This window comes from Ambystoma mexicanum, chromosome 6p (genome assembly GCF_040938575.1).
Source record: "Ambystoma mexicanum isolate Mex_15411 chromosome 6p, UKY_AmexF1_1, whole genome shotgun sequence".
In the NCBI taxonomy this organism is placed as follows: Eukaryota; Metazoa; Chordata; class Amphibia; order Caudata; family Ambystomatidae; genus Ambystoma; species Ambystoma mexicanum.
Genome location: NC_090935.1, coordinates 20833132 through 20857373, shown reverse-complemented (window position 1 = coordinate 20857373; position 24242 = coordinate 20833132). Strand labels below are relative to the sequence as shown.

The window sequence follows — 24242 nt, the reverse complement described above, 5'->3', positions numbered from 1 at the left end:
CTTAAAACGATCCCCGATCACATATGGAAACCACAATGCGATCCACACCGTTTTACCAACTTCCTATGGGCAACTTTAGCACCTAAATACCTAGCGGGAGAAGTCAAACAGAAACATCTGCACTCCTTTGATGAATCTACACAGAGAAGAAAAAGAGAGCACAGGAAAGCGTTACGAGATATAAAAAAGGCAGGACTTTCAGTGGAGGAGACGATAACTGAGAGAAGAATTACAAATCATGGTTGATTTCGCATAACGCAATTCGCATGCAAAATGATGGTGAGCATATACTCCAAACACTTAGAGCAAAAAACAGCAAGAACTTCTGGGAAGTAATGAACCAGTTTGAAGGGGAGCATGCACATTCATTATGTAACCTAGTGTCAGAAGATGGCTGGGTGAGCTACCTGACAGAGACATTTAAGAGCGACGAAACACGCGAATTTAGATCCAAATCAGATATCACTTGGCATCTTAACTTCTGCGAAGAAGATATACAGGAAATTATAGCAATTCCTCATCATCAAAAGCCTCGGGTTTAAACGGCCTGACCTATCAGGCACTGAAAAGCGAACCAATATTGTGGTCAAAGCTATTATCCGCTCTCTTTAAAGAAATATTAAAGCAACGAACCTTTCCTGTATCTTGGAAAACGGCCCTCATAATTCCTTTTTTCAAATCCGGGGATCGTCGCAAACCAACGAACTATAGACCGATAGCATTATTGGACATCGAAAGCAAAGTCTTCATGAGACTACTACTAACTCATGTCTCGGAATGGGTCGAAGATTTTAACATTCTATCACGTTTCCAAACAGGTTTTCGCAAAGGCCATTCAACATCTATTAACGGCCTGATTCTCAACATCTTGAATGAGCAAGAGAGAGGGGGGGAAAAAACAAATGCTGTACGGAGCCTGGATAGATCTGTCCAAAGCTTTTGATCAGGTGGAACGAACCCTACTGTGGGATAAACTCCGGAACTGGGGAATTCCAGAATCTCTTCTGTCAATTTTGGTGGAACTTCATAAAAACACCAACCTAAGAATACGGCTCGACGCAATGGGGCACCTGTCCAGACTAGTGGAAGTTAACAGAGGTGTACGACAAGGGTGTCTGGGGGCACCTCTGTTTTTCAACTTGTTTCTGGCAGACATGCGCCATTTTCTAGAAACAGCTGCTCTGATAAGCCCAATACTAAACGGGAGGAAAATCTGCTGGTTGGCATACGCGGATGACATAGTTCTCCTCGACAGAACACCAATTGGGTTACAACACCTTTTGGACAAACTGAACGAATACGTAGGATTAAACAAGTTAACAGTAAACCCATCTAAATCAAACATCTTGATTTTTAAACATCCATTGTCAAAAGTAAAAAGCATAAATTGGTCCATGGGAGGAGAACGGATCAAAACAGTAGAAACCATAAAATATCTGGGTTATAACATCTATGCACATCCAGCGACATATAAAGTAGAAAATGAAGTGGCAGTTAAAATAACACAATTTACATCACAGATGATCAAGCTAAATTATAAATTCTGCAAGTTCTCTATTTTGCCTCTGGTAAAGTTTTACTTCGCCAATGTGGTTCCAGTCGTCCTATACGGTCTAGAAGCAAAACCGGATCTCTGGTCCATAAACTGGGACAACCATGAAGGCCGCCTCTGGAAAAGAGTTTTGGGTCTTCCAAATTGCGCCACTCTAAAAAGCCTAAGATTTGAACTAGGCCTAAAATCTTTAAATTGTATGGCTGATTGGAAGCTCATTTCATTGTATAGGGAAATAATACTTAGCAAGGATTCGACGTTGTATGGCGACCTCAAGCATGAAGCATCATTGAAAAAATCCGCTATCCTCATCTCGTTGGAACGGAAAACTTTGGAAATACTAAAAAAACTGGATCTGAACGAAGAGACCTTGGCTCTAAACCCTCATAAAGTTAAATGTAGACTAGAAGAACGGGACTGGATTGAAACAGTGGAGAAAATACGAGAGGACCCAACCCAAAATATATTTTTGAAGGGAGAAAAGAAACTTGGATCACTCTCATGTTACCTACTGAAATCTCCAAACAGAAAACTGCGCTCAGACTTCCTCAGAATGAGACTGAATCTCGTCCACTGTGGGGCGGTTCTGGCAAGACGTAACCAAGGGCACAAGGCAATAAAATTATGCTTAATTTGCGTAAACCCTGCCAAACAAACGCTAAAACATATCCTAATGGATTGCGAAGGCACCTGGCTTCAGCGATTAAGATTCTTCAGAGATCTGGTACGGAGGGAGGAAGACATAGTCACAGACTTCCTCTGGGACAGAATAATCTCAGGGAAAAATGCTGCACTTACGTTTGCAGCAATCCAGGTGCTAATAAAAAGTGGGTTGACAATCTAACACAACGATCCAAAGGATAGAGGTACCTAAGTAGGTAATTTATAGGACCAGAAAAAACTTGGCAGGGTTGGTGGATAGTAAGAAACCTTAACACAAACTTTTATCTCTTTTTTACCTAACGCAAATGTTTTATATTACCATCCTCTTTTGTAAAGGCTTAAGCCAAAACAAATAAAAAAAAAAAAAGATTTGGGTACGCTCTTTAGCCCTAATGGTATTTTAGAAATGTTCTGAGGAACCCATATTTTATCAAATTTCTACCAAACCCGCTCATTTTATGTCCTTTACAATCCTGGAAGGTAGAATCTAGTAGCCTTGGCATTTGGAGACCATGCCAATGGCAGTAAATCCCAATAATGGAAGTATTACACTGCCTGGCACCCACTTCTGAGGTCACCCACACCCAATCATGGATGAAAGGCGGTGCCAGGTACACCTAGGCTGCAGCTGACTTTCCATCAGTCCTAGTACCCTTTACATGTGCCAGTGAGCTATCAAATCTCAGGTTTTAATATCTCACATTCCAGCTGAACTCCTTTCTTTCTTTCTTTCTGTGGCATGAAGCGGTGAGTCTGGCACACCTGACCTGTGACTGACTTCCCTCCCCCTCCCTTTACTGATCTTCAAGAGGTACTTGCATTTCATGGCATCTCCCTCTCAGTGGTGCTTATTTGATCACTCCCAGTTGGATAAAGTGCGATAGACCCAAAATGTAACTATTCAATTTCCAGTTCCCCATCCACCTCTGTCAGCCAAGCTCTGGAGTGCCATTGCCCTTCTCCTTCTGCAAACTCCCCTACAGCTCTACAGATCTATTGGCTTTGTCACTGCTTGTTTGTGTTGCATCAGCACGCTCTTCTCGCCACATGTTAGGTCATCCTTTTATGGTCATTAATATCATTATATCGTTAGTCTAAACTATGTACACACTTTCCACCTCCTCACTAATGCAGCACATGTCTTCTCCAGTGGCTGATATGATTTGTGTATGTTGTAAGGTTTTTAGTCATGTTTTCACGTAGCTGGTAAATCAAAAGCCTAGATGCGTGGAGGGGGACGGGAGGTGGCGGTGCGTGCTGAGGCAAATTCACACCACCAAACAGACTTGCTTCAAATAATACAGTAAACAAACCATGCTCTTCATCCACATCAGAGGGAAGGAAATATTGTGAGTTTGCGAGATTTGCGAATGCAATCACAGGTTTAAGTAATGCTCTATATTTCCCTTCCTCTATGGCCAGGACCTGAAAGAGGAAACTAAAATAACCCAACCGTGCCAAGGAGAGTTTAAGTTACCCATCAGCAGCCACCACAACAGCGAGCAGTGACGCAGCCAAGGTCAATCTGCCATGGGTGAGAAATACGCCTATTAACAGTACTTTTCAAGCCAGGGCATGCTGTGAGCTGATGCTGTCTGCACCTAAACCGGTGCTTATGACAAGGAGACACTACCAGCCTAGATCCCAACACTAACCGGGCGACACAGCCTGTCGGGAGGGCCGCTCTTCTGCCACTCTTGTTTTCCCAGTCTTACATCAACCAACTGCTGATAAGGGCTTTTCTTCACGCTTGCCTTTCTTTGTATTAGACCATGCTTGTTTGGTTGCTGACTTTGACAACGGTAGATCTTGTTACCTTTCTTTAATATTGCCCTCTTTAGGTTTAGGCAATTACTTCGACCTTTGTAATTACAATCACACTCTTGTTCTCACGCTTCTTATTCTGCCAGCAGAGTACAGGTTACGGTGGGGCAAGCTTCTTTGATTAATGCTTCCCGCTGCACAAACTCTACATAACAAGTTACCAAGGCGAAGGTTCTCTGGAACAACGCTTCCCGCCGTGCAGCCTTTGAATATAGTCATTAAGGGCAGAGACCCTCAGGAAGCCGGTATCCACTTCACAAATAGTGGTGGCTCCGGCGTCTCTGATTTCCTTCAACTTCTGGTGCTGCTGCAACCTGAAGTCTCAACCATTACTCCACCTTCTGCTTCTTCTCTTTGCCTGCACCTGAGGGGGCGCTTTATACTCACCAGACCCTCTCAGATGTGGGTCATTAGAATCATTAGACTGCACCTTGAAGTCTAGTGCCTCCAAATCCCTCGTCCCTGTACTTTGTGCATTGTGGGAACGGAAGTCCACAATGTTCAAATAACCTCTTTCTTATAGTTTCAATCTTACAGTAGGCCATTAAGATGGGGGGGTCTCGGGGAAAGTTATTAAAGGGGTTTTCCCATTCCTTCTGACTGCCCCATCTGATCCTCCTGCAGAACAACACCCCCAGGGACAGGATCAGGGAGTGTCTGCCTTTCCCTGGCCACATGAGAAGGGTCCCAGGCCAAGTTTTCATCACAGCCCTCATTCTGAATTCATGAGTTTCTTTGGTAAACTTTACTGTGGGAAGGTGCGTATGCCTGGCTCCATCAGTATCTTTCTCAGAAATCTGCCAATTGCAAAGCTGTTGAGGGAAAAGGTGGAAACCGTGGATAGTGGGGTCCCAGGATGGCAATTGGAGTGCTGCAGTGGGAAGAGGCAGCGAGACATGATGGTGTGCTTTCTGAATTCTATATGGCATTCAAGACTCTGCTCTGACCTACAATGAGGCGGTGTGATGAAGCATTTCATCATTACACAGACCCGTGAGGAAGGGGCGCATTCTGAAGGTTGTGACGGATCTTGTGTGCCTCACTGCTAAATGTCACACCAAAGCTGCTAACCAAAATATGGATCATTCAGATAAAGAAACTGATCAGTCACCAGCAAAAAGGAACAGACTGGTTTGGTGAAATGTTTCTACATTTCTGACTATAATTGACAACTTGAGAAGTCATTCGGCGAGCTGATCATGGGTCAGTGCCAACAGTGCTCCGAAGCTTGGATGCTCATCAGGAATGGACATTGTTCACCTTATGGTGCTTCAATATGAAGGGATTTGGTGCCGGGCACAGCATGAAGGGTCATCAGCATGGACCATGATCAATGGCTCGCATTCTGAGCACTTCAGAATAGATCATGGAGCAGACGCTTCAAGAACACCCTTCTATATTTGGGTACACTTGGATATATGCTGTCGACATGCTCTTGCTGATTCTGAACCCTAGCAAGTCTGCCCGCACCGACACGGACTGCATGCTAAATATTAACTCAGTGAAAGCCTACCTTATGAACTTGTGTAGCTTCAATTACTCTGTTCAAGGAAGGGTCTACAAAATGTTTGCAAATTCTAACTCGCACACTGAATACCTTCTGCCAAATATGAGGTACTTGCACCTCAAAAGCATTCTCATTTCACAGAGGACAATGCATGCTGGGAAGAGTTGAACCTTAAACTGTATTAAAATCAGTGTGATCAAGCCAAACAAATTACCAAAATTGCTGTATTCTCTGAAAAGCTTCACAAATTGCAGTACACGTCGGTTGTCCTGCAAATACAGAAACGATGCTTAAATAGTACTTCTGGAATGGTGAGAAACCTCTACCCTCCCATCTGCACTCCCCCTCCCCCGCCCTATGTACATCTGCAAACTACAGTGGCGAAGGGTGTTTGCCATCTGAAAAGAGCCACAGTAATGGTTTTGACTGTAAGGGGCAGCTGCCTGTTTCTGCCTACTAATGATCAGACTGTGAATTGGGTCATGGGAGGAATGAAAACAATCTACATAGATAACGATCCATGATTTCACCATTCCAACAGACACCAAGGCCTGGAAAGGAGGTGTTAGTTGGCCTGTGCTAGATCTACAAGAATGGCCAATGCGCTGTGGCAAGTGCGGGTGAAGGGCAATCGTTGCACAGAACTTCTGTGTAGCGTTTCAGTGCCCTGGAGGATGGCGTTCGAAGTGGCAAACCTTCCTTTCATAGCTCAGCGTGCCACGCGGAGGTAAGTGCAGGTGAAATGCAGTTGTTGCACGGAACATCTGTAGAATGTTTTGGTGCCCTGGAGGATGACGATTGAAGCGACACACCTTCCTCTCATAGACCGGACTACCGCACGGATGCAAGTGCGGGTGAAGTGCACTTATTGCAGATGGGTGAGGGGGCTGGGGGTTGTGAAACCAGCAGTTTTTCGACCTGGTGCCCGACAGTGTTGTTTAAATGTCGACTCTAAATGAAGCCTTGTTACAATCTCAGAATGCCCCTGCGCCCTGTGATGGCCAAGTGTCACTCAAAATGCACAACTATGACACAGTCGAGTGAAATACCCTGAGGTGCAATCTTCAAACAGTGACTCTACAGCGCCTCTTCCTCTATGTACTACTGAAACAATTGAAAAGTACGCACTTCTTTGCAGTACTTCCACCAGTACAAATGAATGAGGAGCCGACGGTCGCGCTATCCAGTGCTATGATTAGAGTCTGGGTACGCAGACTGTTCACAGGACGAGGGACCCCTATAAAAAATAGAGGATTCCTTCCTTAACCTCTGTAACAGTTTACAAACAGCGGTAGATGGTAGAAAAGAGAGATCCTTGTCGAACGCACCGCACTTTACCTCTGCTTCTTCCACGAATAATACAATTCTGCCGATTGCGATGTCAGCTGGAGAAGATGCCCTGCTCCATTCCTCTCAACAAATCTGCAACCAGAGTCATGAGCTAAATTAGTGTCTTCTATATTCGCCGGTTGTGCTCAACTCTACAGCTGCGTTACTCCTGGTTTTACAATCATTGGTTATGTTATATGATACTGTAAAAGATGATCTTAAAAAAACAGAACATCTTTCTTGGAGAAATTGAGGCTCACTGCGTCAAAAAATATCCTGGCCAATCAGCCGAATTCCTGCTGTGTCCTTAGTAGTTGAAGAAAGGAAGATGGTTGCAACGGAGAGTGGATCACATAAGGGGGGTGATCTCCATCCAGTTGAAAGGGGTGACTAGTCCCTGTGCCGGAAATAGAGAGGACCTCTCTATCCTTGTGGAAAAACTACAATCCGCTTCAGAAGGGGTATAACTGCCTCCTTGTGTAAGGGGGAAATGGAAAGGGAACAAAAAGAGGCTGACGGATAGCCTAAGTAAAAAATTGCCTTAAATCCAAAACTCACAGAAGTTCACGTACATTTCTTAGAAATGTGGCCATTGTGGCCAATGAAAAAATGTTGATTCCAGGGAAGGCAATGGCGTCCACCAAGAGAAAGGTGAAAGAATTACCAAAGAGTAAAAAGAAAAACAGGTGCTAAGAAACCCATGAAGGCCATGGAGAAGTCTGCCAACAACAGGCAAACAGAATCTATCCTGCCGTAGCCAATACGGGATTACAGTGTGACGCTTATACCATCTCCCAATAAGTCAGTCATGTCCATTGGATCAGTGTGACTTGGATCAACGTGAGAGCGAAGTCGACCTCTCTGATCTTGCAGAGCAAAATCTGCATGCCTCTCCAATAAATTTAGGAAGTTCACAGAAGAAAGAATTGAGATGTTGATTGTTTTGATAGGTTATTTGTAATGCACCTATACACAAGTGTTTCAAGGAACAACCAGGCAGTGAGGGGAAAACAGGAGAACAAGATAAACGATCTTACTATGCCTAGTATCATTTAGATCGTGCAAGTACGCAGACAAGAAGTTCAGCGGAGAGGAAGGGGGAGAAGTGCTCCCTTTGGAACAGTGCCCTTGGTTAAGTGCAAGGGTGACTTCACAGGGCCAAGGGAGGCCGGCCAGAGTGAAAGGGGAAAAGCATAAGCAGTGGTCCCAATGAGAATGATCTGCGTCTTACTGGCATTAAGGCAGAGATCATTAGAGGCGCACCATGCCTGAATAGCATAAAGACAGTCAGGGATGAACGAGGAGGAAGAGGAGGCAGTGGGTAGCCTGAAAGAGAGCTGCGTGTCATCTACATAACACTAAAAGTTAGAGGAAAAGGTAGAGATCAGGCAGGCCAAGGAGGCCAGATAGACATTGAACATTTCAGGACCAGAGGATAGAGCCCTGGGGAACACCACGTGTTGAGAGCGCGATGGAGGAGAGGAAGGACCCACGTTCAACCTGGGAAGGTTGGTCCAAGAGGAAAGAGGATAGCCATGCCATAGTCTGATCCGTGATGCCCAGGGTATCTCGGAGACGGTTGATCAGGATGTTGTGGTTCATTGTGTCAAAAGCAGAAGAGATGTCGAAGGATGATGAGGACAGAGGGGCGAGTTAGAGTGAAGGTTGGAGTGCAAATCTTCACGGGTATTCAGGAGAGCAGTTTCCGTGCCTCTGGCTGCTCTGAAGCCAGACTGACGGTCTTGGAGACAACCAACTGATTCAGCGTGGAGTGCTAGCTGGGAGATAGCCAATTTCTCCAAGAGTTTGCCTAGGAAAGGAGTAATAGAAATTGGGTGCTATTTTGTCAGGTTGGAGGGGTCGGCAGAAGGATTTTTGAGCAGAAAATTCACAAGGGAGTACTTGAGGAGAGGAGAAAGCTCCAGTGGCAAAGGAGCGGTTGCAGAGATCAGCCAAGGCGGAGCGAGAGAGTCGATGTTGTCCTTAAGGGTTCTGGAGGGATAGGGAGATACCTGTTTGGATGAGACTTTCAAAGACCAGACTCGTCTGGAAACCTCAGCAGATGTGGCAGGAGAGAGAGAGGGAGGAAAGGAGAAGGGGAGAAGGGCGGCCAAGGAGGGCCTGAGAGAGGTAGAGGGAAGGGGGAGCAGTTGAGTGAGAACAGGATGTCCTGAGTTTTAGTGGTGAAATGAGAAGTCGAGCCGAACAGAGGGCCTGGTGGGTGTGGTAGAGGAAGATATTGCAGTAGGATTGGTCAGCTCCTTGCAGATTTAAAAACCTTTGGCCGTGTTGTTAGATGCAGGCTTGAATATAGACTATTATTTCTTTTTTAAAGAGAGGTTGGAGAGTCTATATTGCCTTTGAAGTAGCCAACAAGCCAGTTTGTCAGAGGGTGAACCTGAAGCTCCCCATTTCCATTCTGCTGCTCCGCACTTGCGTTTTAGGGTGGCCAGGTCAGAGTTGTACCAAGAATTGCACTTTGACAGGCTTCAGGCGGATGACAGGGGCAAGGATGTCAAGAGTGTTAGAGATTGAAAGGTGAAAGTTGGAAAGGGCTGTGTCAGGATGGGAGTCAGCCGCAGGAGTAGGTGGAGGCAAAGGCTGCCACTGACACTCTGTTCATGGGTCTGATGACTGTGAAGGAGGGTGGCAGTGCTGGGTGGCCATTGCCAGCGGAACAGGAAGCTTCAAGTGAGAAGAAAGTGTTTAGTCCAAGAGAGAGGAGTAGTGAGGGGGTTAGATGGAGGGATGTCAGAGGAGATGAGAGCATCCAGGGTGTGTCCAGCTGAGTGGAACCTGAGGGTACATTTGAAAAGGTGAGGGAGTCGCAGAGGTTGCAGAAAAGCCCTGAGGAGTCTTGAGAGTCCAGGGGGATGTTAAGATACCATAGGAGGAGAAGCTGGGAGGTAGGGGAGAGGACGGATGAAGTGAGGTCAGCCCATTCAGAGAGGAAGAGGGTGATTTGGCCAGATAGTCTGTAGAAGGTGACCAGGGTCAGAGAGGAGCCAGGAGAAAGAGAGAGCCTGCAGACCAGACATTCTAAGGAGGAGTTAGGCTTCAGTGGGAATGATGGAGACCTGAATCCACTCAGGAAATATCAGGGCCACTCTGCTTCCGAGCTTGGACTCTGAAAGGATTTTGTAGCCCACAGGGAGAAGTGTGTCAAATCTAGTGACAACGCTAGCCTTAAACCCTGTCTCGGTAAGAGCGAGAACATCTGGATCCAGCAGTTCAAGGAGGTGGTAGATGTCAGAGGAGTGTTTGACAGCAGAGCAACCGTTTACAGTAGCAGTGTGGAGCAGGTTCCCACTTTTGAAAGACCTCCGGGGTACAGGGGACAAGGGTCCCCACACAAAGAGGCAGAGGAGCCTGGGAAGTAGAGAGAGGAGGCGGCAGAGGAGCCAAGGAAGACGTGGATGGCAGAGGGGCTAGTGAGGTGGTGGCCGAGGGAGGCAGAGAGGTAGAGGATGAGGTAGATGAGGGAGCCAAGAGAGACAAGGCTGGCAAGGGAGCCAGAGTAGTGGAGGGAGCGCGTGGCAAGGGAGCAAAGGAGGTTGGTGGCAAGGGAGGCAGAGTAGAGGAGGGGGAAGGCAACAGAGCCAGAATAGTGGAGGGAGGGGGTGGCAAGGGAGCAAGAGTAACAGAGGGATGGGGGTGGCAAGGGAGCGAGGGTGGTAGACGGAGGCCGAGGGGCCAGCACAGAGCTAGCCGGGGTGGCGGAAGGAAGAAAGTTGATGAGGCGAGGGAGGCTAGGAAGTTGGACTGAGGCCCTTGTACCAGGATGCTACCATTGAGATAGACATTAATGATGGCTCAGTAGGAATGGAAGGAGGCTAAGAGAACCTCCCAATGTGTGCCACCATTAATGGGTGAGGAGGAGTAAGGAGAAGGGTCCATAGGTCGGGTAAAGAAACAACAAAGAGGATGTCAGTGAGCTTGGAGCATGTTCTGTAAAACAGCCACAGATGTTCTACAGAAGAGCATGGTGACATCCATCGAGAGCTGACCATGGGGGTGAACAACCATAATTCAAAGTCCGGGTCCTTCCAACTCCTTTCCCAAACTGTAGCATGTCTGGACAATCTACTCATTGTGATAGAACACATTTTCCGAGCCCAATGTGAGATGATTTTAAATCAATCCACCTAATTAGACTGTTTGGAATGAGTTTGGCAGTCAAGTGAGGTGATGTGAGGCCAGTGGAATTTATAAGGAATGAACACCTAGACAAGGTGGCAATACATGTGAACTCAAAAATAATTTACAATCTAATAATGAGGATGTGGACTTAGTCCCTTACCATTTCAGAAAGAGAGAGGTCTTGCAGCGGTGGTGTCGACAGAGTGCAATGAAATTTAAGTAGGGTGTATGTAGCAGTAAAATGCCACAAGACAATATGGTCAAGAAAGGTTCAGTGGGAGATGACTCAAGAATTGAGGACTGGCATTATATAGCAGCTTCTTTGTCGTCAAAGACAGTGTTCCGTCACTTACATATTTAGCATCAGCCACTTCGAAATTTAAAGTTGGTGCTCCGACACTGCTTTCTTTGGATTATTATTTGCGGTGACCTAAACTGTAGATGTCCAGACACTCAAAGGATAGAGATGGAGAGTTTTGGAACTGAAAATATGAATAACAAAGGGGTCATGAGGGGTCTTGCCTGGACTAGGTTTCTGAAGTTCTGAAATCTACACAATGTTAATGGAAACTTGAAAGGGATATCCCACCTAAGAGCAAATAGAGGCAGGGTATGAGCTCCTCTACAATAGATTACTTTGTTTCCCAAACCCTGTTGTGTGTAGTAGAAACCTTGCAGATTATGGAATCTCCGAAGAGTGACCACGCTTTGCAAGAAGGCCAAGGACCTGTGGTGCTGGGCCGTTCGTCAAGGCATGTTCCTCGTCCCGTTTCATTTACTGGGAGTCAAGGGCACCATTGCAGACTCGCTCAGCAGGGAGCTGCATTCTTGCCATGAGTAGGAACTTCGGCAGGACCATGTGAATTTTTTATTCAGCAGGTGGGGCTAGCCCCAGATCGATCTCTTCGAGGGGATTTGTTCCTCCGACGTATTCCACATCTATGACAGGTAATCACCACAGCAGTGCTGCTTCTGAAAAAAGATTCTGCGTCGATGACGTCGATACGCTGTCCTCGAGGGCCTTCGTTTCTGCAAACGTGTTTGCTTCGGAGATCTCGGCGTGCCTCAGTTCTTTTGATTTCTATCGGTTCTTCGAACCTGGTTGTTTGTGAAGATATCATGTCTTCGTCTTCTTCTACCCCGCGGTCGGGTTTCAAGAAGTGTCGGGACTGCGGTTCCAAGATGTCGCTTACGGACCCGCACGACTTCTGCCTCTGGTGTCTCGGTGAGGACCACGCCACCGATGACTGTGACGATTGCCAGTCTTTGACGTCGAAGGCCTTGCGGGAGCAGAAGAAGAAGCTATCTGTAGGTAGGGTTTCCAAACCCTGAAAGACGAAATCCGCTGGGCTTTCGACCGACGATTCGAGGGGCGACTCTCCGTGTCGGCGTAAATCCAGGGGGGTCTCGGTCCCAGAGTGGTTCCCGCCATTCCTCTGGTTCTTCTATGCACTTGCGGAAGCGCCGGCACCATTCGCCTTCCCCGTCCTCGTCCGAGGACTCCGCCAGACGACGGGTAGCTTGTCCTACTAAGCATTCCTCTCCTGCGGAATGGGATGCATTTTGTAAGGAAATTATGGTGATTGTCGAATCGCAGGGCTCCGATCCGTCTGCGCCTTCGAGAGAAGCCGGCAAGAAACGCGCTAGGGCCACTGCTCGCACACCTTCGGGCTCGGGAGGTCACCGCGATCGGGAGCCATCGAGGTCCCGATCGGACAAGGTAGATCGCTCCAGCCATGCCCGCTCCAGGTCCCGGTCCTCGACGCTATTGAGACTGTCAGAGCCTGTGAGGTCTAAGAAGACGTTGACGCCATTGGCGCCATGTCTGTCGAAGGACTCTCTTGAGGCTCTGCCTCCAAAGAAGCCAAGGCCGTCGAAGGACACACTCGGGGCTCCGGCCACCAGGCCTGTGTCGAAGCCGTCGGCGCCTTGTCCGACGTCCATTCCGTCGATGTCCTCAACGCCTTTTGTGGAGGCTTTCCCGGAGGTATGCCGTGCATCGGTGGAAACTCTGAGGAAGGCCCTGAGGAAGTCAGTGAGGCCTGTATTTGATCCTTTTTCTGTGCCCTCATCCAGGGATTTATTCCAGCCTCTGGATTACATCTTTGAGGTGGATGAAGGGTCTGATGAAGGTTTGGTTCATGATGAGGTTCCCGACGAACTCTTGCCTGGTCATAGCCAGTTGGAAGACCTGCGTCAGTCTTTGCACGACGCCAATGGTTTGGACACCTCTCCGGAGGTTGAGTTCAGTAGGCCTGAGCCTGGCATGCCCGCTGAGTCTTCATACCGGCCTCTCATGTCGAGGGTGACGGAGTATTTGGGGTGGTCTGCGCCACCATTGGATTTTCTGCAGGATGACCTGACAGAAATCCTTGACCAAGGTCCACCCACTGACCCGGTGCTGCCATTTCATATGGCTCTACAGAGAAGGGTGGCGGTGGCTTGGACTGCTCCGGAGAGTCTCCCGCCAGTGAACAAGTCGTTGCCGAAAAAATACCATCCAGCAGCGACCCCTGCTACTTGACTATGCACCCCACTCCAGAGAGTTTGGTGGTGCAGGCGGCTACGGCCCCAGCAAAGCAGGCGTCGTACCCTACCATCCCTCCTGATAGAGACGACAAACATTTTTATGGCTGGGCGAAGAAAACTTTTTCTTCAGGGAGTATGGCTTTACAGGCAGCTAACGCTGTGTGTGCCTTAGCACGTTTCACTTGCAACTCTGTGGAATTGTGTGTCTTTGGTGGATGAACATATTCCGAAGGGGAGGAACGGGATGGTTTTCTTGCCCTCGTTCAGGATGGCAAGGATGCCATGTGTGAATCCGTTCAGTCAGGTCTGGACATGGCAGACTGTGTCAGCCGGTCCATGGCGTTGAGCACTGTGATGCACAGATTTGCGTGGTTGCGGACGTCGGGGTTTGCTCCTGACATACAAGCCCGGCTTCTCAACATGCCCTGTGATGGTGGACATCTTTTTGGCAGTAAGGCTGACGAGAGTCTTGAGAGGTTGCAGACCTCCAAAGCTGCAGCAAAGTCGTTGAGTGCTGCAGTTCGCCAACCTCTGCCTTTTTGTCCTAGGGGACAGCAATGGAGGGGAGATTCCTTTCGATACTACTCTTCCTTTGGTGGATCGAGGGGAGCTGCAAGCCAAAAGAGGCCACCGTAGGAGTACCAGAGGTGGAAAACAAGGTACTCGAGGTGCCAAGGCCGCTCGGGCAGTTGCCTCTTTGCCCTCAGGCACTGCTGCAGCCGCTTCAGCTCAGTCATGAGGCTATGTCTCATGGTTCGCCGGTTGGGGGAAGGCTGGCGCAGCATCTTGTAGAATGGTGTGCCATTACTTCAGATGTGTGAGTTCTGGAGATCAAAGCCCACGGCTACTGTCTTCCTTTCCGGCAGAGGCCTCAAGACAATCCACCAGAGAATCTCTCTTTGAAGTGTCCGGATCCGCTCCTTGCGCAGGAAATCAAATCCCAAAGGCACCATAGAAATGGTGCCTGTTGCGGAGAGGAACAAGGGATGGTATTCCTCTTATTTTTTGATTTCGAAGAAAGACGGAGGATTGAGACCCATCATGGACTTGCATGGTTTGAACAAGCTCCTCAGGAAGGACAAGTTCAAGATGGTTACTCTCAAGTCCTCCAGGCCCTTCAACTTCAGGACTGGTTGGTGTCTCTCAACCTCAAGGATGCTTACTTTCATGTGCCAATTCATCCCAAGCACAAGAAGTACCTGAGGTTCGCGGTTGACGACTCGCATTTTCAGTTTCGGTTCCTGCCGTTCGCATTGACCTCTGCCCCTAGGGTCTTCACCAAGCTCATGGTGGTGGTGGCAGTGTATCTCAGGAAAGGCGGGATTCACGTCTACCCCTACCTGGATGATTGGTTGATCAGGGTGCGCTCTTCCAAGCAAGTCCTGGATCATCTGTCAGTCACCTGTCACTCCCTTCCCAAGCTGGGCTTCTCCCTCATCGTAAAGAAGTCCCACTTGACACCTACCCAGCGGCTCCAGTACATCAGAGCAGTGCTGGATACATCTCTGGGGCAGTGTTAGCCTCCCCAGGTGAGGGCTCATCACATTCTGCAGATGGACAAGTTTAAACGTGCCCAGAGTTTCCCGGCGTTCAAGTTCTTGAGGTTGCTCGGCCTCGTGGCATCCTGCATTCTTTTGGTGCCAGAGGCCAGGCTGTGGATGAGATCTTTGCAGTGGGCTCTTAAGATGCAGTGGTCGCAGGCCTCCGGCAGGATGTCAAATCCGGTTCAGGTGCCGCCCTTGGTCACCCAAGATCTTCTATGGTGGGCTGTCGAAGGCAATCTGTCTGTGGTGGGCTGTCGAAGGCAATTTGATGAAGGGGGCTCCATTTTGGCTACCCTGGCCGGAGGTGACGATCGTGACGGACGCATCCCTCACGAGATGGGGAGCTCATGCCAACGAGTTGACAGCACGTGGTCGTTGGTCTCAGTCGAAGTCGAGACTCCATATCAATCTGTTGGAGCTGAGGGCTGTCAGGCTAGCCCTGAAGGCTTTTCTGCCGGCTGTTCGTGGAAAGAATGTCCTGATTCTGACAGACAATACATTGGCCATGCACTACAGCAATAAAAAGGGGGGGGGGGGAACAGGGTCTCCCTCTGTGCAGGGAGGCGTTGCAGCTCTGGTTCTGGGCCACCCAGCAGGAAATTTTGATCTCGGCACTTTTTCTGGCCGGAGATGAAAAGGTGGCGGCGGATGCTCTGAGCAGGCAGAGCACGGTCTCTCGCGAGTGGGAGCTGGCTCAGGAGATTCTCCTGGAGATCTTTGTCCTTTGGGGGACCCCACAAGTAGATCTCTTGGCCGCCAGTGCCAACCGGAAGTGCGAAAGATTCTGCTTGTGGGAATTTCCTCCAAGAGGAGCCTTAGGGGACGCGTTCGTAGTGGAGTGGTCCTTCCTAGTGCTGTACGCGTTTCCTCCAGTCCCCGTCATTCCGCAAGTGCTGCGGAGGTTACGGCGTTTCGGTTCCCGAATGATCCTCATTGCTCTGGCATGGGCCAGGAGAACGTGGTACCCGGACCTTCTCGACATGTCCATCTGCCCTCCACGCCGTCTTCCCTACCGAGACGGTCTGCTCGCACGGGAGGGGGTGTCAGGTTCTCCATCCAGAGGTCAAGTCCCTCAACCTTCATGCTTGGCTTCTGAAAGGTTGAGGTATAAGGATTGGGACCTTCCTGAAGATGTGATGGAGGTGTTGCTTTTGGCCAGAAGGCCCGCAACAAAGTCCCTGTACCGTTGCCGTTGGAGAAAGTTCTGCTACTGGTGCAGGGTTAAGAATGTGGATCCTTTTTCATGTGCCATTCCTGTGGTAGTCTTTTTTGCTTTCATTAGCCCACAAGGGCCTGCAAGTGGGTAACATTAAGGTTACCTGGCGGCGCTGTCCATATTTAAGCGCTCGTCTGAGGAGTGTTCTTATTTTAAGATTCCTTTGATTTCTCAGTTTCTGAAAGGGCTCACTAATGTGTTCCCACCGTCAGCTTTCCAGGTGCCCGGTTGGGATTTGAACCTGTTCTAAAATTCGTAATGGGAGCTCCGTTTGAGCCTTTACATTCTTGTCCTTTGAGACTGTTGACCTTTAAAACTGTATTTTTAGTTGCGGTTACTTCCACTCACAGAGTGAGTGAGTTGCAGGCACTATCCGACAAGCCGCCCTTCACGGTGTTCCATAAGGAGAGGGTTGTCCTTAGGGTTTGTCCTTCTTTTCTTCTGAAGTTTGTGTCGGAATTTCATTTAAGCCAGAAGGTCATTCTTCCGGCGTTCTATCCTCCTCCGCAACCTGGTAAGGAAGAGGAGAGGCTCCATAAGTTGGATCCTAGGAGAACGTTAAGCTTCTACATCTCACGCATGTCCCGGGTCAGAGTGGACGATCAGCTCTTTGTAGGATACGCTGGAAGGCGTTTGGGTCAAGCTGTTACTAAGCAGACCTTGTCCAGATGGATTATCTTGACCATCTCGGAATGCTACCGTCTGGTGGGTAAGCACCCTCCGGTAGTCTTGAGAGCCCATTCTACTAGGGGTGTGGCTGCCTCTACTGCTCTGCAGAGGGGTGTTCCCATTTGTAATATTTGTGAAGCAGCCACATGGGCCTCTGTCCATACTTTCGTAAAACATTACTCCCTGGATTCTATCCATGGGCAAGACTTAGCTTTTGGTAAGGCGGTCCTCTATTCTGCAATTTGATTGGGCATTCAAAATTTCTAAATTATGTTCCCACCTCCATATGTTGGTACTGCTTTGGGAGTCTGTCATAGATGTGGAATACGTCGGAGGAACAAATCCCCTCGACGAACAAGTTACGTTCTTACCTGGTAACATTCTTTCGATGGGATGTTCCGACGACGTATTCCACATCGTACCCTCCCAGCTTTGTCCTCTACAGAATTTCTTATGCGATTGCAGCTTACGTTTCCGCAAGGCTTTCTGTAGTAATTTTGGCAGAAGATTGGTGCCACACGTTCTGGGAAAAACTACAGCTGAGGCTACGGGTGTCGTGTGTCGTACTTATAACATCCGGTGACGTCGGCTCGACGGAGGCCCTCGAGGACAGCATATCAACGTCATCGACTCAGGACGCAGATGCCAAATTTTTTTTCCGAAGCGGCACAGCTGTGGTATTACCTGTCATAGATGTGGAATACGTCGTCGGAACATCCCATCGAAAGAACGTTACCAGGTAAGAAAGTAACTTGTTCTTCTCAACGATGATGAACACCCAGAGCCAGAGGTTCGCCAGCAGGTTCCCTCAACCAAGGAGCTTGGGGAACGCGTTCCTGTTCCTGTGGGAGGGACAGTTCTTGTACACTTCCCCCGTTTCCACTCTTCTTGCGTCTGTTCAGCACACTCCATGCCACTGCAGGATGATACTTGTGGCCGAGGCAAATCTGGTATCGAGATATACTACGTCTGTCAGTGGTCCCATCCAGTATACTGATACTGTTCTCGGACCTTCTCGGGGAATTCTACATCACAACCCTGAGTCTCTGAACCCGAGGGCATGGCTCCTGCAGCCCAGAGTTTGGAGGTTATGCTTTACCCGCAGAATGTAAGGACATCCTGGCCAGGGCCAGAGCCTCGTCAACAACGGACATAAATGAAAATGCTTCTCCGTGTGGTGCCAAAGCAGGACTGGCTCATGCCTCTATCAAGGTACATCTTGCTGCCATATCTAGGTACACCAGGTCCCCGGGCAGACCTTCACTGTGGTCTCACAGGCTTGTCAAGGAGTTACTCAAGGGGCTCTTCAGGACTTTCCCGCCGGTGAAGGCTCCTGCCCCAGCTTGGGAGCTCAATGTAGTGCTAACTAAGCTCATGGGAGCGCCCTTCAAAGCTATGCATCAGGCTTCGCTCAAGTTTCTCTCGTAGAAGACTCCTTTCCTCGTGGCTATGACCTCGGCCAGGCAGGTCAGGGAGATTAGGCCCCATCTTGCAAGCAGCCTTATTTGTCTTTCCACGCTTCAAGGGTGGTACTGCGTACACATCCCACCTTTATGTAAAAGTACAGTAGGAATTTCACCTCAACGAACCTTTGGTGTTACCGGTCTTCTTTCCGAGTCCATCGCCGGCGGAGAGGTCCTTGCATTCGATGGACGTTACTCGTGCCTTGAAATTCTACGTGGCACGTAAGATGGATTTTCGGAAGACCTCTCAGTTGTTCGTCAACTTTGAACCTGTAAGACCGGGAAAGGCCTTGTTGAAGGCTTCCAACTCCAGGTGGCTCTCCGGCTGCATCATGCACGGTCATCGACTGGCTAGCAGCCCGCTGCTGGGGCATCCGAGAGCCCACTCCACCAGAGCCATCGCAGCTACTGTCATCCCCTCCATCATCAATATGGTGTGCGCAACATGATCTCATGCGATAAAGGGGACCCTCCTTAGTGTTAGTGTTCGTGTTGCATTTGCAAATTTACTATTGGATCTTCCTACGTGATTCACATGCATTTGGGACACTGTCCCAGTTTTGCTGTCATACCCTCCATCATCAATATGCTGTGCGCAACATGAATCCCTCGCAATAAAGGGGACCCTCGTTGGCCACCCCGACAATCAACTACATGTCTCAGACAGGGGTGTGTGCTGGCCCTCTGTCTTTAACCTGTACTTGAGTGACTTGGAAGAGGAACTAAGGAAGGTGTCTGCTTTCCCTCTGTAAATTGGCCAGGTCTATATGCAGTACATGGCCTTTGCTGGTGACGTTCTCCTACTGGACTCCAGAAAGATAGGCTTACAAAGTTAGCTTGTCTGTGCGTAAAATTACTTTGCCAATAACAAATGTGGTGAAAACTGTCTTTTTGTCTTTTAATTCCACTAGGAAAATGGAAAAGCATGCTTGGTTTGTCCAGCCTCAAAATGTGTAGATTTGTAGTGAAATGTATTTGGGCTATAATATTTCTTGCGGAAAGAATTCCATATATATAAAGAATGTGCTCAAACTGAAACGCACACCGCTGTTGGCTCAAAATGAAAAAAATACAAGGAAAGTTCTGCAGATTCTCTTCGTTCCTCTTTGTGACTTTTATGTACAGAAAGTCCTTCCCTCCATTACTTACAGGTTAGAAATATGTGAACAATTGCCAGAGAGGGACTTAACCTTGCTCGAAGGCCTCCTATGGAAAAAAACCTTCAATCACCCATCAAAGTCTCCCCGTGTTCGCAATAAGACTAGAATTTGGTTTGCAATCCTTTCAATCTAGCATTTGGGGACGCTGAAAGATGTTTGGGCCGCTGGCTCCTCAATAGCGCTAAATACATTCTACAAGGTGTAAGGAGTAACTTGGAGAAACAGGTACCGAGTCGGCGGTATTGGTGCAGAACCCCATAAAAATAAAGCAGTCACTAACAGAATATGATTGGGTGATTCAAGTCGTCAAAGTGGTCAAATATGGTCTCTTAGGTGTATATGTGAAAACCATTAGGATCTGCACCACTCTACCTAGGTATGTGGAATGTTTCCCTGACCCCATAGGTCGTTCAGTCTTTGAGGTTTAGACTGTACCAATTGTGCACTTTAGACGTCTGGGATCCTAGGAGGGGAATAGAAAAAGCGAAGAGAGCATTCCGGTCGTGTAACGATGTGAAGAAACTGGACAATTAGAAACACCAAAATCTTGTTTTTTTTTTTAAAGAATGCAATGTAGTGCAGGAATTGTTATCACTTTGTAATTGTTTATTGGTACAGCACTTATACACAAGTGAAGTGCTTCAAAGCGGGACAGGAGCGAGGGAATACAGTAGTCGTTCTTAGTCCTTGAGGTTTCCGAATGATCTAACAAAAAAAGAATGATGGCACTTCTCCTAGTGCAAGAAGTGCATGAAGTGCAACTGGATTAGGGAGGGGGGGGAGAAAGGGGGAACTTACTAGGCCTAGTAAATTCAGGTACAAACGTAAGTGCAAGGGAGGGGAACGTGTGCACCCAGTCCAGCAGGGCGCTGGGTTAAGTGCGTAGAGGTTGCCCCTCTCGTGGAACTTATGCTGAAAGTGCAGTAGAGCCGAGCATAGTGCAGAGGCCCGCGGAAAGTGCAAAGACGGGCGGGGGAGCCTGGGACATGTGAGGCTCTGCAGGTGAGCCAGGTCACCAGACAGCAAGCTGAACAGAGTTGGGGAAGAGATGGATGAGTGAGGCAGGAGAGAAAGAGAGAGAGGGGGGTCAGCAGGTGAGAGGGAGAGAAAGAAGGAGAGGAGGAAGGTCTTGTGGAGTTTCCAGAACTTAAGGAGCTCCGGCTGAAGATGGAGAGAGGCAGGGAGGCTGTCCCAAAGGGAGGCACCTGCAGAAGATAAAGATCAACCCCCAAATATCTGCTTGGAAAAATGGTTCACCCGCAAAGAGTTGGCGACCGAGCAGAGAGCTCTAGAAGGAGAGTATTTAGGAAGAGAGCAGTGTGGACAGTGTGGACCCCAGCTGCCGGAAAGCCTTGTGGACTATGCAGAGGGTCTTCAACTTGGTCATAGCAGCCACTTTTTCAGGCCCTTCATGCGTGAGCTCAGAGTCGTAAATGCTGATGTTTTTTGTTGTCTTATGTTAAAGTGATTCTGGCACTAGTGCACTTTATCAAAGTCTGCTGTGAACTGTTAGCAGAAGAGCGGTTAACTGTTAGTTAAGTCATAGATTAAGTGTTGATGAAGAAAGAGCACTTTGCACTATTTTCTTTTAAATTGTTGGCTGTTGATGTAACGCCATTGTTGTTTTTAGATGGAAATGACCGATCTTAGCACTAAATAGATTTTGTATAAAAAAGCTGATATTTTTCCTCTTCTTTTCTCTTTCTTGGTATTAATGGATGGATTGTATTATGATGTATGAATAAAGGTTGTAATAAACCAAAAATACAAATAAAAAAAGAATGGCAATGAAGCCCATTCTATGGGGCCCCTATAAACCTCTTTACTGGTCCACACTGTCTGTTCTCCCCCAATGGTCTGATAGTCATTCACAGGTAGCTGTTACGATGGGACAGCTGGTTGGAATCTGGGACTCTATTATTTTCCTATCACTGATGGACCTCTCTGCTGCTAGTATTGTGGAGTAGGACTTTCAGTTGCCCAGAGCAATAGCATTGCTTGATTGAAAACCTTCCTGCCATCCATAACACTTATGCGTTGCCTAATTCACTCGAAGTCGGATGCGTAGGCCCAGCTGTGGCTGCTGAACTTTCTTCACCTAGGGTAATTGTAACTGTTTATTTTTACAGCGCTTCTACACAAGTGGAGTGCTTCAAAGCGCTTCATGGCAGGAAGGGAACAAGTGAATACAGTATCACTTCCTCCCATTTAATTCCTCTTCTCATGCACTTTTCTGTGGTGTTCCTCAAGGCTCCCCTTTGTCCCCGGTGTTAACATCTATGTCCAGCCACTGATGGGCGTCATCCATTCCCATGGTCTCTGGTGCTATTCCTATGCTGACGACACCCAGATTTTAGTCTGTTTAGATCTGGACCTTTCTGAGGTCTCGGGAAGGTTGTGTGACTGCCTGGCGCCGTGGGGGAGTGGATGGGCAGAAACTGCCTGAAGCCCAACGGGGACAAGATGGAGGTCCTGGTGGTGGGGTCTTCAACTGACACTGCTCTTTGGTCTGCCTCTCTATGGCCCACTGTTTTGGGTGTTCTTCCTACCCCTGACCCCTGACCCCTATGTCCTTGAAGAAAGATCTTGGCGTATATCCGTCTGCTTCACTGTCCATGTCGGCTCAAGTTAGTGCTGTTTGCAAAACAGGGCATTTTCTCTACGGGTACTTCGAGGGATCTTACCTTTTTCTCCCTGGCCACCTGCGTCCCCTGGTGGTAGCTTCTTCTGTACTTGGTTGTATTGACTATTGTAAGGCCTTGTTTCTGGCTCAAACTATGGAACTGGTTCATAGGCTGCAGCTCCTTCTGAATCTTACAGCTAGGGTGGCTACATCTACCCCCTACCGTGCCCATATTACTCCAGTACTCTGCGCTCTTCATTGGCTCCCTGTGATTAAGTGGATTGATTTTAAAGCCCTCTGTCTGGTACACAGAGCAGTCTAAGGGCAGGGGGCTGACTACCTCTGTGAACATTGTTTACCCTATGTCCCGGGCTGCATTCTTCTCTCTAGTAATGCTCTTCTGGCGACGGTCCCGAAGTTCCACTTTTCTAGGATGGGTGGCCAGGCTTTCTCTGTTTCAGCAGCTAAATTATGGAATGAATTGCCTGTTGCCCTTAGATGCATTGAGAATCACCTTCAGTTTCGTTGTCTTCTGAAAACTGGTCTCTTTTAGACTGCTGTTACTCATTAGTCCTTCCCTGTGCTATCCTCGCGCCATGAGGCCCTTGGGCGACCGTGTGCATTAGAAATACTGATCACATAACAGTAGTCATTCCTAGGCTTTGAAGTTATTGAATGGTCAAACAGAATAAACTAGCATACTAGGCATAACGCCAATTCTCCTAGTGCAAGTGCATGAAGTGTTAGTTTTGACACAGCTAGGGAGAGGGGACAGGAAAAGGTAGGGGAGAGGACAGGGCAGACAACCTTACTAGTCCTAGCACATTTAGGTTGTGCATGCACACATGCAGAGGTGCAAGGTAAGGAGATGGGGGGACAAACGCCTCCAGGCCAGCAGGGCCCTGGGTTAAGTGCAGAGAGGTTGCCCGCTGTAAGTGCAGTAGTGCTGAACATAGTGCAGCGGCCCAGAGGCAAGTACAAAAGACTGGGGGGGAGGCCTTGGACCTGTAAGGTCTGGAGGTGAACCAGGCAACCAGTCAGCAAAACTGAACAGAGTTAGGGAGAAGAAGGAGGGTGTAGAGAAAGGGAACAGATGAACACCTCACTGATGATGCCCAATAAGACTGAAACATGACTGGGTTGCTTGTGGTCTCGTGTAGAAGGGCGTGTCCTAGCAGCCAAGTATGCACAGAGGACTGAATTGGGGTTGATATCGCAAATCAAAAACTGTTTGCCCTGTCTGTCTGACATGCCAACATCGCATATTAATAAGTCAGACCATTGCATTCAGCAAACAGGTCTTTTGGATATTTACTCGTGCCCCACCATATTGAAACATTTTGGCCTGCTCAGTTGTACAAGTTTTGGAAATGTGCAAAGTTAAGTGGCACTCTTGCCCATCTTGTAGGGCATTGTGATACTACAGATTCATTGTTTGGTTTTAAGATCATTGAACTTGCGTAGTCCCTAGTCCCTCAAATGAGCATTCACGCCTCAATATTCTCAAAGTCCCGTCAGGTCAGTAGCAGACTAACTTCCATGCAGGGAGAACAGGATAAATTTCATTTCAGTTTTGTAGATCGTTGTGATTTTGGAATGGAATAATCGTTCTATACCTGAATCGCTAGTCTTGAGAAAGCACCTTACAAAGAATGAATCTTATTTTAGCTGAAAGAGCAATACAAAATCCTTCCACTACTACCCTTGGTGTACTTTAAAAATATTGAAGCATAAATGCTCGGTTGGAGGAGTGGTGACTGTGACTTTAGATAATAAAAACTAAATCTGAGGCAACTGTTGATGCGATGTGCAAGTGTACTGTTTCTTGCCAGCCATGCTGCCGCAGCCCAAAGGATGCGGCCCTCTTCTTGCTGCATCAAGTGTCAGGAGATCCTCCTAAGAATAACGATTTCTTGCTGTTACTTGCAGGTGAACCCATTTCTGGCACATTGAAAGCTGCACTTCGAAAGACAAAAAATGTACAAGGTGCATGTATTTTCTTTAAATGTTTTTATTTGGGGTG

General features: G+C 48.0%; 1 protein-coding gene across 2 annotated transcripts in view; it reads left to right on the top strand.

Annotated features, from left to right (window-relative positions):
- LOC138511153 (zinc finger protein 135-like) overlaps positions 1 to 24242 on the top strand; it is a 66464-nt gene that overhangs the window by 25116 nt on the left and 17106 nt on the right. Inside the window, exons 2-3 of one of the 2 annotated variants that reach the window (XM_069626657.1) lie at positions 3638 to 3749; positions 24149 to 24205. The gene's annotated coding sequence lies outside the window, so the exon portion shown is untranslated. The remainder of the gene's footprint in view (positions 1 to 3637; positions 3750 to 24148; positions 24206 to 24242) is intronic. The other variant, XM_069626656.1, reaches the window with a different exon arrangement.